Source organism: Globicephala melas, chromosome 7 (assembly GCF_963455315.2).
Source record: "Globicephala melas chromosome 7, mGloMel1.2, whole genome shotgun sequence".
Classification (NCBI taxonomy): domain Eukaryota; kingdom Metazoa; phylum Chordata; class Mammalia; order Artiodactyla; family Delphinidae; genus Globicephala; species Globicephala melas.
Genome location: NC_083320.1, coordinates 26,579,556 through 26,593,801, shown reverse-complemented (window position 1 = coordinate 26,593,801; position 14,246 = coordinate 26,579,556). Strand labels below are relative to the sequence as shown.

The 14,246-nt window shown below is 38.0% G+C and overlaps 1 protein-coding gene across 3 annotated transcripts in view; it reads right to left on the bottom strand.

Moving 5' to 3' along the window:
• Window positions 1–8,997, bottom strand: part of KANSL1L (KAT8 regulatory NSL complex subunit 1 like) — a 145,441-nt gene extending 136,444 nt beyond the window's left edge. Inside the window, exon 1 of one of the 3 annotated variants that reach the window (XM_030853120.2) lies at window positions 8,842–8,997. The gene's annotated coding sequence lies outside the window, so the exon portion shown is untranslated. Of the gene's footprint in view, window positions 1–7,419; window positions 8,400–8,841 lie in introns of those variants that run through there. The other 2 variants (XM_030853110.2, XM_060301890.1) reach the window with 2 other exon arrangements.
• Between the last annotated feature and the right edge of the window lie 5,249 nt (window positions 8,998–14,246).

Genomic DNA, 14,246 nt, shown 5'->3' with positions numbered 1-14,246 from the left:
TCTAGCTAGCAAATGGTAGATAGAGAATATACAAACAAGAAAACAAAAAGATCAGAAGTAAATAGGGTTCTCACAGTGTTTTTATAAAAATAAACAAAGTAAAGTAATAGAGCATAACTACACTGCAGTAGGAGCTAATTTAGATTTGTAGATGAAGGAAGACTTCTGTGTTGGCGACATCTGCTCTGAGACTTGAAATGACAATAACAAGCTAACCAAGGTTTGGGGTAAGAGCTTTCCAAGGAAAAAAGACAATTAATAGAAATCTGTAAAGCAGGAATAAATTAGGGGTGTTTGTGGAACAAAAATTACAAACTTGTCTAGACATAATGAGCCAGAGAGAGAAAGGAGCTCAGGATCAAGCCAGGGGGTTCACTCACATTTATCTGAACAAAGGAAGAGGTGTTACAAAGGAGGAAGAGCCCTAAGAGGAGACTTAGAAAGTCCAGTTAGTGGGACTTCCCTGGCAGTCCAGTGGTTAAGACTCTGAGCTCCCAATGCAGGGGGCACAGGTTTGATCCCTGGTCAGGGAACTAAGATCCTGCATGCTGCACGGTGTGGCCAAAAAGTAAATAATTTTTTTAAATGCACACTCCCATTCATTAAACCGTTAAAAAAAAAACCCAACCCCCCCCCCAAAAAAAAAGGAAAAGAAAGAAAGAAAAAAGGAAGTCCAGTTAGTGAGAGAAAAGGAAATTCCAGAGTGTAGGTAATTGAGATTCCAAAGTGTTCAAAAGTATGTTAAAAAGACATGGGCAGCTCTATCAAATGCCATAGTGAGGTCAAATAAAATGAAGATAAAGAAGTGACAGATGATATATTACTTTCTAAGAAATCTGTTGAAGAGTCTTGCTTTTTCTTAAAAGTAAAGAAATACCCCACTCCTGCTTTTACTAGCCTTCCATGTGGGGGAAGGGAAATACCTAACCCCAGCCCCATGTAGCCATCCTATCCCACCTAAGAGGTGGAAAAATCTGTGAAGCATTTGTGAAGTTGGGGCACAGCCTCCCTAAAAGACAGACTTAATCACCAGACTATAGAATGCTTCCTCTATACCTCACATCTTACTAAAGACCTATTTACTAAAGTTCCTTTTACTAGGTATATCATGTCCCCTCTTTCAAAAGGAAATTACAAGGCATACTAAAAGACAAAAAACAGTTTGAAGAGACAGAGCAAGCATCAGAACCAGATTCAGATATGAGAGGAATGTTGGAATTATCAGACTGTGACTTTAAAAGAACTTAAACAAATTATGATTTTCTAAGGGCTCTAATGGAAAAAGTAGACAACATGCAATAACAGACGCATAATGTAAGCAAAGATATGGAAATAGATGGGAATTCTAAGAAAGAATCAAGAAGAAAGGCTGGAGACCAATAACACCATAACTGAAATGAGAATGCCTTTGATAGGCTCATTAGTAGACTGGACATGGCTGAGAAAAGAATCTCTGAGCTTGAGGATATGTCAACAGAAACTTCCAAAATGAAAAGCAAAGAGGAAAGAGACTGAAAAAAAAAAAGGAACAGAATATCCAAGAATTGTGGGTCAACTACAAAAGGTGTTAACATACAGGTAATGCAAATACTGAAGGTGAAGAGAGAAGAAATATTTGAAGAAATAATGATTGAGAATTCCTTCAAATTAATGTCAGACATCAAGCCACAGATCCAGGAAATGCAGAGAACACAAAGCAAGATAAATGCCAAATGAAATAGCACATGTCATTCAATAAATTAAGTACTGTATTAAAATTATATTACGTGAAATTATATATAATAGCCAATAGTATGCTTAGAACAAATAATAGTTCATTAAATTTTTTTCTACTAAAAATTATTTATCATACATTTTTCCCATTAGAATGAAAGCTGCATGAAGGCAGGATCTGAATGTTTTCATTCATTGCTGTATCCTAAAATACTGTTGGGCACATAGTAGGCCCTTAATAAATATTTCCTCAATAAATACCATCCAAAATAATAAAATCATTTAAAAATTTCAAGGAAAAGGATTCATATTTTATTGTGAAAGGAGTCTTAAGGCTAGGAAATATTAGTATAGAACATTGCTGTCCAATAGAAATATGAGGTGAGCTAAATATGTAATTTTAAATTTGCTACTAGACATATTTTAAAAAGTAAAAAGAAACATATGAAATTTGAATTTCATTGTACCCATTATATAGAAAATATGACTCCAATAAAAATATTGGATAAAAATATCTTTATGAGATATGTTTATTTTATGTGTGCTAAAGTCTCAAAATACAGTGTTTATGGGCTTCCCTGGTGGCACAGTGGTTGAGAGTCCGCCTGCCGATGCAGGGGACACAGGTTCGTGCCCCGGTCCGGGAAGATCCCACATGCCGCGGAGCGGCTGGGCCTGTAAGCCATGGCCACTGAGCCTGCGCATCCGGAGCCTGTGCTCCGCAATGGGAGAGGCCACAATAGTGAGAGGCCCACGTACCGCAAAAAAAAAAAAATAATAAATAAATAAATAAATAAAGTGTTTATTCTACATTTAGCACAGTCAATTTGGACTAGTTGCATTTCAAGTGCTCAATAGTCATATGTGGTTAAGGATTACTGTACTGGACAGTATAAAGTATACTGTACCCCTAAAGTAAACAGGAATCAACCATTAACTAAAATATTTCAGTCCCAAAGTTCTTAGCCAAATACTGTTTAGTATTTTTAGACACCTATGCTTAGGTTATACAAAAAGAATGTGAAAAAAGCAAATCCTCAAACAGTTTTCTAAGCATCTTGTTCTTCTTATGAATATTCAGTTTCCAATTATTCTGGTTTCTAATTATTCGGTTTCTAATTATGCACATATTGGGTCGAAAAAAAGTGTGTGGATCTTACCTAAATCTAAGAAATTTCTTTCTAGCTGCTAAAACACTGTATTCTATTTACTCTCGGCACCACTATCATCTTTCCCAAGATACTCAAGGAAAATAGGTCCTTTCTGTAAAAAGAATTTAGTCAGTCCATGATATAGGACTTTAAAGAAACTGGAAAGAATAAAACTGAGAAAAAAACAACTAAACTTCCTTAACCACAACATACAGAAACTAAAATAGTAAGCTAACAGGATTTAAGAAGCAAAACTGCAAGAAATCATATCACCCTTTCAAAGAAAGCAACCAGACAGATTATTCTGATTATCTGTTAAGAGGCAATAGTTCTAGATAATCCAAAAATCAATTATATTTCCTGGGCACGAACTTCACTTTCATGTTGTACAACAGAGTTTTCAACCTGCATTCCAATTTAAGTAAAAATAAATTAATAATTCCTTAGCACATCCACAGCCCAGAAATTTTAGGGGTGGCCAAAAAAAAATAAAATCGAAAAAAAAAAAACAACCACCAAAACCCAAAACCAATCCATTGTAAAACTATTACAGATAATCCACCAAGTAAACAACCCTATAGCAAAATTCCAGATTTCAATATATATACATTTTCTTAGAAGTATCTTAAAACACTACCAACCAGAGAGAAAATTTCAGTAACACAAGCCAAAGTTTATTCATTTAAATTACAAACATTTAAAAACTACAAAGAATCAAAACAGTTTTTTTCTTTTTGGCTATATTAAATTTCATTATTATAAATAAAAGTCAAATTCAGAAAAATGGGGGAATTGTAAAGTCAAGTCTATACTACAAATTCTAATTTGGGGTCTACAATTTAATCCAAAGAACATTCATTGTGAATTAAGGAAGAAATTAGTTGCTCTGATATTACCTTACTAAAAATAAGGAGCCTTGCCCTGTTGTCTCCAAAATGCTTCCATTAGTGACTTAATTTTTAAGGTTTATAAATCATATGTATTTATGAATTAAGCATTAATTAAATGCAATCTGGTCCCTTGGACATCATGAGATATAGTAAATACCATCATGTCATCCCTCAAAAGCTGCATGTACAGTGAGGTAATTATAACAATAATTATTGGATTGATCCCAACACTAGTAACCAGGTCTTTACAATTACTATTCAGGTCACATATACCAAATAATTTTTGGCATACGGTCTAAAGAAAATCAAAAGTTAGCTAATCTAGTCTATCCTCAGAGCTGAAACTAAGAATCTAGACAATTATAAATAAGAACCACTCTTCCTCCTGAGAATGAACATTAAAAATTAAAAACCAAATCTGATTTTCCATCCCCTAAAATACTACTTCAGATTTGACTATGACTTACATTCTAGCACACACATGTATATTGCATATAGTCCATGGGGAATATCAAATCAATATCTACCCTCTGAACATTAAATTTACTTTCAATTGAAATCTGGATAATCCCAATTCTCTTCAATGCGGTAACATAAACTAGGAATAAAAGTATCATAAAGAAGGCAGATTCATCCTTAAGTTAAAAGAAAGTGAAAAGACTACCAACAGCATTTTGAGAGAGGGGAGAACGCTGAAGCAGAGATAAATATTAAATTATTTCTGCACTTACAACTTTAATGTGTTTCAGATAACTGATCCATTATAAAAAAAGAGAAGGAGCAGGAAAAAAATTCTTTTAGCAAAATTTGAGCAGCTCTTCCAAACATTACTGAAATATAAGGGGACTAAAAGTTTCTAATTTGTAACTCATAAAGTTAAATTAAGTCAATTAAGTCAATAAAAGTAATGAGAAAGAGTTTACACTGGTATAATTTTATTCCTCAAAAATACAGGAATTACTAGAAGATACTAAATACACTGTTGTGTTTTCAAGATCTCTTTATGCCACAAATGGGCATTCTCAATTTACAGCAGAAAACACTGTAGTAATTGGCATGACCAAGGTACAGTTAGCTCAGTACTTTCTATTTCAATAATGTTTATAGCTAGAACTCCTTCCACTTTGAAAACTATGCCTAAAAAGGAATTCTCTTTGAAGACTAAAGGAATTTAATTAAAGATAAAGCCACTTGGGTGGCCACATAACACATCAAACAGATCATACTTCAAACTTCAAGCAGAATTATTACTATTCAGTTATAAATGCATGACTCATAGGAATATAAATGAGTCACTTTTTTCTGTGTACATCAACTTAGATCCAGAAATTTACGTTTAGATTTAGCACTATCACATTTGCTCGTTATATACATTTTGGCTCCAACTTAATTTCACGTGGTTAAACACTGATTAATGATCTACTACCAAGAAAAAAAAGTTTTTTAATTACTTTAAACAACATGCTTGAAGATTCTTGATCTTATAGGATTAGAAATAAACAATTAAAAATTCATTAGAGATATTAACAAAGTCTTAATATTACAAAAGATTGCATTTTCTCCCAATTCTGCAAGAGAACCGTCATATCCATATAGAAATAAAATGTTCCTGAAAACGTAAAAATATTACCAAGTATTAAAAACTTTCATTATGAATCGCTTTCAGATTTTCATTACAGACTGTCTACAGGCAAGTACGATATTACCGTTTTTATTAACACTTGCTGGTTTATTTATCCCACACAGAGTAACAAAAGTCTCAGTTCAGTGCAATCTCTTCAGAACATTTAAAAGGGAAAAAAAGGTAAATTTTTTGGAAATGAATACACCTTCCTTGCCTTTCTAAATCAAACATACTGAAAGTAATGTAGGATTGTATTGATGACTGAGTGTCATCATTATGTACAGTATTCCATTATAGTCCTGTGATATAGTAAGGACTTTAACGATAGAGGTATAATAGACAATATGCCCAAAGTCAGTAAACGGGTTGCTAATTTCCTATTAGCTGACACTGCAGGTGCAAGCAGTCTCATTCTTTGCTGTTTATAACTTGAGGAACCCAATCAGTAAACAATCTTCTAAACCTGACAGAGACAGCTTTCGGCCTCCTTCAACGATTAATACAGCACAGACAAATGTAAAAGGACAGGAAGAGTGATACATACCTGAACAAGTAAAAATTACATATGACGAGTAAGGTTAAAGGCAGTAAAAGATGTTAAAGGTAATTAATAGTTGTGCTATCAAGAACAATCTGAATAATGAAACAAAGTAACTTTAGACAGTAGGCTTTTTTTCCTTCAAACACAGAAAAGGCTACAAGTGAATATGGAACAATTAAAGTGAAATTTGTAAGTGAATTCCACACAAGGTAGACTATTTCCTTTATTCACTCATCCAAGTTATTATGATAAATGGCATCAAAACTGGATGGAGTTCTTGGATAATGCAGCAGTTGGACAATGGGAAGTCACGAGAAGACAACTGTGCTAAGATCAGTGAGGCCCCACCTGAACGGAGAAGTACTCAAAGTAATGAATCAAACAATAATAGTATACTGCCAACAATGTACTCCTAAATTGAGTAAGACAAAAAAGCAAGATATAATTTCCTGACCTTTCAGAGGTCAAAAAGATAAATATTAATAGTCAAGTTGCAAGTATTTATTGAGCACCCACTATGTGATTTGCAGCACATCAAATATGAAACATATTTATCTTCCTCAAGCAGCTTCTAAGACAATAAAACACATGTATCATACACACGTGAAAAAAAAATTTTATGCTAACGAAAGCAAGGTTTTTTTGTCTTATTGCTAATCCCAGATGATGAATAAAGATGTAATGTGAGGCATGCTCATACATTAGATGAGTGTTAAACAATATAATACTCTGGGAGGTAATTTGGCGATGTTGCAAGAGCCTTAAAACACAAACACACACACACACCCCACCCCCACTCCCCCAGTAATTCCTCTTTTACAAATCTAGGGGAAAATTTTCCAAAGATTTATGTAAAAGGCTATTTTCTGTAGTGAAATTTACATCAGCAAAACATTAGAAACAACTCAAACATCTACCAACAGGAAAAATTTTAAATATGAAAGTTACATGATATAACATCGAGTTGCCAAAAATAATTTTTTCAATGACTAAGGACATGGGACTGTTTATGAGGTAAAGTTAAAATGATACCACTTTTAGGAAAAATACACAAATACGCATAGGAAAATAGTTAAAAATACAAATTATTTGTGTTTTTCTTATTTGCACCCATCTTCATTTTCCAATTTATAAGATTTAAAAATAATAATTATTATTTGAAAAGGCATATATCACACACACACAGTAAATGTAAAAAAAAAAAAAATCAGTGACAAAATCGGCCTAGATTAAGAAAAATTTCATGTAAAAAATTAACCCAGAAGGGCTGGGTAAGAGAAGTAACGATAATCTATCTAGATTAAAACTATGAGGAAATGGTAGCAAACTTGACATTGATCTGATTAAGAAAGTGGAAAATGACAGAGAATCAAACATAATAGTTACAACAGATTTTGAAGATATTCAAATATATCCTATTTCATGATTCATTCATCGTTTATATTCTTCCAGCATGCTGGCTTAAAAAAACAACTGACTTTTGTTATAAAACCGTATTACCTGTCAATTTCTGTATTTGTAGTGCTGGTAAAGATTATAAATCACTTTTACTAACACAAAACATGTGATTCTCATAACAACCTCTTAAGGCAAGGACAGCATTATGAAACTATTTACAAGAGGAAACAGATTGAGATCGGAGAGGTTGTAACCTGCCCAAGAGAACAGCTAGTGAAAATTGGAAACAGCCGAGACCACTCACTGCAAAGCCTTTCTCAAGCAATCCGCATTCCAGAACACCAGGTTTTTCGCTAATGTTTAATTATTTTTTGAGCCACTTTTTCCTAGTCTAAAACACTGTCGGTTTTGCCTGCAGTACTGGTAAATATCTCACTTAGCTTTTATTGCTGATAAACCTGCCCCATCTGGTCGAAATTTAAAATAACATCCTACTGACCCAAACTCAGCACGAAGTTAAGCAAACTGGTTAAGGAAAGACGAAGAAAGTAATCCTCTTAAATCTCCCCAGCTGACTAAAGTTTAGGTTATCAAAAAGTAACGTGCTCCCCACAGTTCAAAAAGAAAGAAAGAAAAAAAAATCAATCCCCGCAGACCGCTGATCCGAGGGGAAGGGACAAGTGGGTCCTGCCCGGAGCAGAGCGGGCAGCGAACGAACCAAATACTAATTCTCTCGGAGTAAGAAAACATTACAAGATCCAGCCAGTGCCTTCCCTCTCGGCTGGAAAGCTAGCCTCTTCCTTTCCAGTAGTTTCTTTAATAACCAGAACATAGTCTTGTATTTCTTGCTACCAAACACCACGTATCCTCAAATTTTCCGGCAACATCAATCCCTTCGGCACGCAGAGAAACGGCACAAACGTGGCAACACCATTCCTCAACAATTCTCTAGATTCTCCTCCATCCCACGTAATTCTAAAGGCCAAATCAACGTCTGCCTGAAATAAAGTGAAGATAATTAACTAAAACAAAGGTCCCATCTAACGCAAACAACCCCGCCTCAAAGCCTCCCCAAAACAGCCGACACCACAACCACAGCCAGCAAGGCGCGGCCAGCGAGGCAAGGGGCGGGCCCAAAAGACCACGTGTCCTGCCCTCTGCGCACGCGCCAGCCAAAACAAAAGGGAGGCTTGCCAAGCCCCTCCCCTGCCCCACGTGACCGCGCTTAGATCCGCCCCCGCCCCTCCCTCCACCCCGTCCCTCCCCTCGGCTTCTGCCAAAGCTGTTAGGTTTAGCCGTTTAAATTTGGCTGCGGTCCGACCCCTGCTGTAGAGCGCAATCCGGTGCCGGGACGTAGAATCCAACAGCTCAGAGGATTCGGGGTGAGAGAAAGGGCTGCCGACCGGTCGCCTGGCCCGCAAGTCCACCCAGCGGTCTCCTTCGCTCTCCCCTCCCGCGCTGCCGCAGTCCCCGGCTGAGGAGACCCACCCCGCTCAGCCCGCCGCTAAGACGCCGGCCACTCGCCTGCTGGGGCGCCCTGGCTCCCCTCCGCCGCCGCACCTTCGGTCCGGCTGTGGTGGGGTTTGCTGAGGTGATCTCTAGCTGCCCGCCCGCCTCCCCCAACCCGGGGCGCCGCTGACTCGTATCCAGAGCGCGTCCCGCTCCCGCCCCGGCCGCCGCCGCCGCCGCGGTTTAACAGTCCGCCAGCTGCCCGCAGCTCCGGGCGGCTCGGGGGACGGAACCCTGCCGTGATGGAGGGGCAGTGGGCGGGCCGCGGCGCCGGCCAATGGCAGCGGGGGAGGGGCAGCGCCATGCAAATGAGCTAGGGTGGCGGGGAAACCCCGGCAGGGGGCGGGGCCCGCAGAAGCGGCATTGAGCGTTCTGGAAGCGGCTGGAGGTCGGCGCCTGAACGCTGCTGCTTAGGGGCGGGCGGGTTCCGCGCTGCTCCTGCTTCCTCCTTCTGCGGTCCCTGTGCCAGCGGGGAAAAACACACACACCCGGGCGACTTCCCGCCCCTGCTTTGCTATTTCTGTACCACCCTGACAGCAAAAACAAAGCGAGAGGAAAGTCAGGTTGCCTTACGCTCTGCCGCCCGCGCCGGCTCCTTGGCGGCCAGACCATCCCGCCCCGCCGCCGGAGGGGCAAGTTTTAACAAAGCTCTGTCGCTGCTGCCAAGTCTCTACGTGTCTGTGCGTTTGCATTTCTTTGGGCTCTGCGCTCAAATCCAAAGTCGTAATTCTGTACCACCCCCGAGGGGCCCTGAAAGAGGATGGCAAATCTGCCTTGGATCTAGCTGAGTCGTTTTATAGTAAAAAAAAAAAAAATCAGTAAGGGTCAGCTCAAACATTTAAAAAATCTGTATAAAGCTGCTTTGAGTGGCGTTGGAGTTAACTCCGTTCTGCAGTAGCGCAGTCAAATAAATTGATGGAGTTTTACGCGGAGATAGTTGGCCAGGGACACAGAAAAACATCGCTGGGAGTTCTGCACCTGGCCCAGCACTCCGCTCACCACGAAACTACACCTAGGCATTTACCCAGCCACGCAATTTGTGTGTGTGTGTTTAAATAACTGAGCACTAAATATAGCTCCTTAGGCTGTAGACGGATTACAGGCTTTACTAAGCAACTAATTTACACATGGAATCATTTAGGGAATGAAGCGCACTAAAATTTTAGATCCACAAAGACAAATGCCCTTATTTCTACCTTATTAATAGGATAAGATCTGGGGGGGGGGGGCGTGGAAAACAAGGAACTGGAGTTTTAGCAAAACATAAGACATGACACAAATTACTGGAATTGGAAAATAACCGGCTTGTTTTTGGTCTTTTTAGTAGACTGTGACATAACTGCAATGATTTTTATGACAAGCTGCATTTATAGGAGATAATACTTTTTAAGAATCGCTCAAAACAATAATCGCACCTTCATATGGGGTAAGGGAAGTGTTTCAGAAATCGATTTACCATCATTGGAATAAAAATTGTAAGTGAATGATGTGTTGTGAAAATAATTAAATCAACAAATATTTATTGGATATTCAAAGGAAGGGCTGTCGTATCCCTGCAGTCAGAAATACAAAAATGAATAAGGCACTAAAATATTTTTTTTAATGAACAATCTGAGAAGTCAAGCAAGTGTTATGATAGTTCACAGAAAGATTTTGTATTTGGTCTGGGTAATTTAAAGGACTTTAGGCAGTGAAAGAAGGAAGGCATCAATAGTTCAGAAGATAGTATCTTTGAGTTTGAGTAGAGGTGTAAGAGATGACACTGCATACTCTATTTTTTTTACCCCATTTAACCACATATTAAGGACATTGTCCCTTGACAGTGAATATTATTCTAAAGCATGACTTTAATATTTATAGCAGATGCATGCCAGTTTTCCAGAGACTGTAGAATACCAAAGCTCCTTAATAGAAAAATTGACATACTGAACTTTGTCAAATTGTTTTCTATATTATTCATTCAGCAAAAGTCTGAAAAATGCATGTAGTTCATTTTTAAACATCAAGGATATATTGTTATTCAGAAGGTACATTCAAAGCATTCTGATTTCCAAGAAAAAATATAACACTGGCTAGGAGACTTCCAGAACCAGCAAGAACAAGGAGAAGGGAAGGGCACCATTCTTGCTGACAGAATTATTACCTATCTGGAAGCATTTAAAAGTGTCCAGGTAAGCAGTATTATAGTGATTTCATGAGATAATCTCTGTCCTCAACACTGGTTTTTATTCAGTCACTCCTTTCACTCAGGAAACATGTGCAGCACTTAATATACAGCTGACATTATGATAAATGCTAGTGATACAGAAGAAAGATCATACCTAGTCTTAAGTAGCTCACAGCCAAGAAGAGGTTACAATTACAGCCTTTTCTATCCCCCTTCTCTGCTCTGTTTTTCTCTATGGGATTTATGACCATCTAATGTAACACAGATTTTCATTCTTTTGTTTTTGTTGTCTTGCCTTTCTAAGTAGAATGTAAGCTCCATGAGGTCAGGCACTTTTGCTGTTTTGCTTATTGCTGTATCCCCAGAGCCCAGGACAGAACCTGGCAGATGTAGGTTTTCAACACATATTTGTTAAATGAATATATGCATTTAATTCTCACATTCTGCAAAGTGAGTGTTATATTCATTTTCCAGGTGGGAAAAAAAAATACTCAATGAGGTTAGATACAGTAATATATATCGATTCTCACACTAAAAAATGGCCAAATTTGGGATTTGAAAAACAGACCTGTCTGGCTCCAAAGCCAGAGTTCTTTCCCCACTACCTCTCATAGAATAGAAACCTAGTTTGGAAGCCTGAACTATTATTCCTCTATATTTCCATACCCAGGGCAACTGTCCTCCCCTGTCATATTCTAGTATATTTAATTCTTTCTTTTTATAATCATGTTTAAAAAGTGGAATAGGTAAAGTAGCAGGGCTAAAGGTGATAATTCCTATTCAGGAAAGATTTAGCTTTAACTAGCCAGGATCAACAGACAAGCAGACAAAAGGTAGGGATACACAGCAAGAGCTATAGGATTCTTAGAACAAGGGCAGGATACAAGAGTAGTCAGAACAGGCCCATGACTTTAGAGGGACCAAAAGATGACTCCCTGTGTATACAAATATGCATAGCACCTTTATTCACAATAGCCCCAAACTGGAAACAACCCAAGATCCATTAAATGGTGAAAAACCAATTGTGGTACATCCATATAATGGAATGCTACTCAGCAATAAAAAGAAACAAACTGTTGGTACATAGGACAACATAGTTGAGTCTCAAACAGTATGCTGAGTGAAAGAAGCCAGACACAAAAGAAATATTTTGTGATTCCATTTATATAAAACTCTACAAAAGACAAATTTAATGCATAATGACAGAAAGGAGATCAGCAGTTGCTTAGGCTTGGAGTACGGGGAATTAAGGGGGAAGGGTATATGGGGTAATGGAAATACTCTCTATCTTGATCATGGTGGAAGTCAAATGGGTACGTGCATTTGCCAAAACTCATCAAAATGTACACTTAAAACAGCTACATGTTATTGTATGAGAATTATACTTCAATGAAGTTGATGTTTAAAACAAGGGCTCCTTGATGAAGGCTGTGACTCAGAAATCTCAAGGAGTTTTAAGTCCAAAATGAAGACAGGCAGAAAAATTAAAAACTAGTCTGCATCAGTTACGATCCACAGTCTGTGTGAAATGCATTTGAAAGCCCTAAATAATGATGGCTTAAAGACACAGGGGTTAATACTCTCCGCTATAACATATTTTATTGATTCTAAGACACATTTTTTCACAGTTTAACATTTCTGAAATCAGAGTGACCTCAGTGTGGATGCAATAAGAAAGCATTGTATCAGTTTGATTGGCAGTGGGTTTTTTTTCTTAATAATATATAGATAATGGTGCATCTTAAGAGTTAATGAAATGTGGTTTAAAAAAAAAAAACTGAGAGACAGGCCAGAGTTGATATATCAGGTCCACAAGGTAACCAGGAATGCAGGCTCCTTCCTATTATTCTCTTCTGCCATTCTCAGCCCTGGCTTCCATTCTCAAAGTGACTTCATGTTGCCACAGGGCTACTGGAACTCCAGCCATCATATCCACTTCCCAAGTAGCAGGCAAGAAAGGGATACTAGGCAAACAGGGCCTTTAAGGTACCTCTCCTGATGTCCCTCTCAACAAGTCTACAACTTGATTATGTGCATACATCTAGTTGCAAGGAAGACTAGGAAATACAGCTAAACTTGAACACCTTGTCACCTCTGCTATATAGGAATTATTATTATTGAGGAGGGGAAAACAGATGTTAGGCAATGGTCTTCAGTTTCCACAGCAAAATGTCTAAAATCAGAGTCAGCTAAATGTAGCACACTGGTTGGGGTGGGGAGCCCAGTATTGGGGTAGGGCGTCAAACAAAAAGACCCATAAAAGAGATTCTTGAACTATGGCTGTGCCCATGGGTGTTACGATTGCTGAACATACTGATGAAATTAAAAAGAATAATGGTGCACAGTCTACAAAGGTAGATTAGGACCAAAATATGGAAATTTAAGTAAGGAATGTAAAGTTTATTCTGTAGGTAATAGTGGAAGCATTGAAGAGTTTTGCATTAAGGAAGTAAAACGATAAAAGTGTTGTTTTCAGACACTACTCCTATAGGTCTTTACCCTAAACAAGCATATCCAGAAATACTGGTCAGAACTCACTACAATTGAAAAACTGTCCTAATATTCTGATTCATTTCATATGAAGTATGCATATCAGGGCAATTTCTTGAGGTCGCTGAAGGTGTTACATATGTATTGTAACACCGGTTCTATTTCCTCAATTACTTACCATGTAAAGAACGTATGGAAGTTTTATCAGTCATGATGGGTCAAGTTATGATGCAGTAACAAAAAATCCCCCAAATTACAGTGAATTAACACAAAAAAAACTTTCTTTCTCACACAAAGTCTGTTGCAGGTCCAGGTAACCTTCCAGAGTGCTTGTCTTCCATAAGATGAATCTACATTCTATACTTTGATCATATGTTACCCCCATAACACCTCTAACAATTCCTGCCACAGGGTACAACACTTCCACCCACAATCCATTGGCAAGGACTAGTCACACAATTACAAGGGAACAAGGAAATATAAACTTCTCACGTGCCCAGAAAGGAGATCTGTGCATGGCCTAATATTAAAACTCTACTACAAAAGTCATGTCAAAAGATGTGACAGTCTTCAGGCACCGATCCTAACAACCAGGTCTAGTTTGTAGTTGTTATAGTAGGTATTTGTTAGTTGCCTAATTTAGTTTCTATTCCACAATTTCCCTTTCCTAACATTTTTCCTGTTTTTCATGCTGTTATGCAGCTCTCTACCCAGCTCATGTGCTTTGAGTGAATCTAATCCTATCTCCATGTCCCAAAGTGGA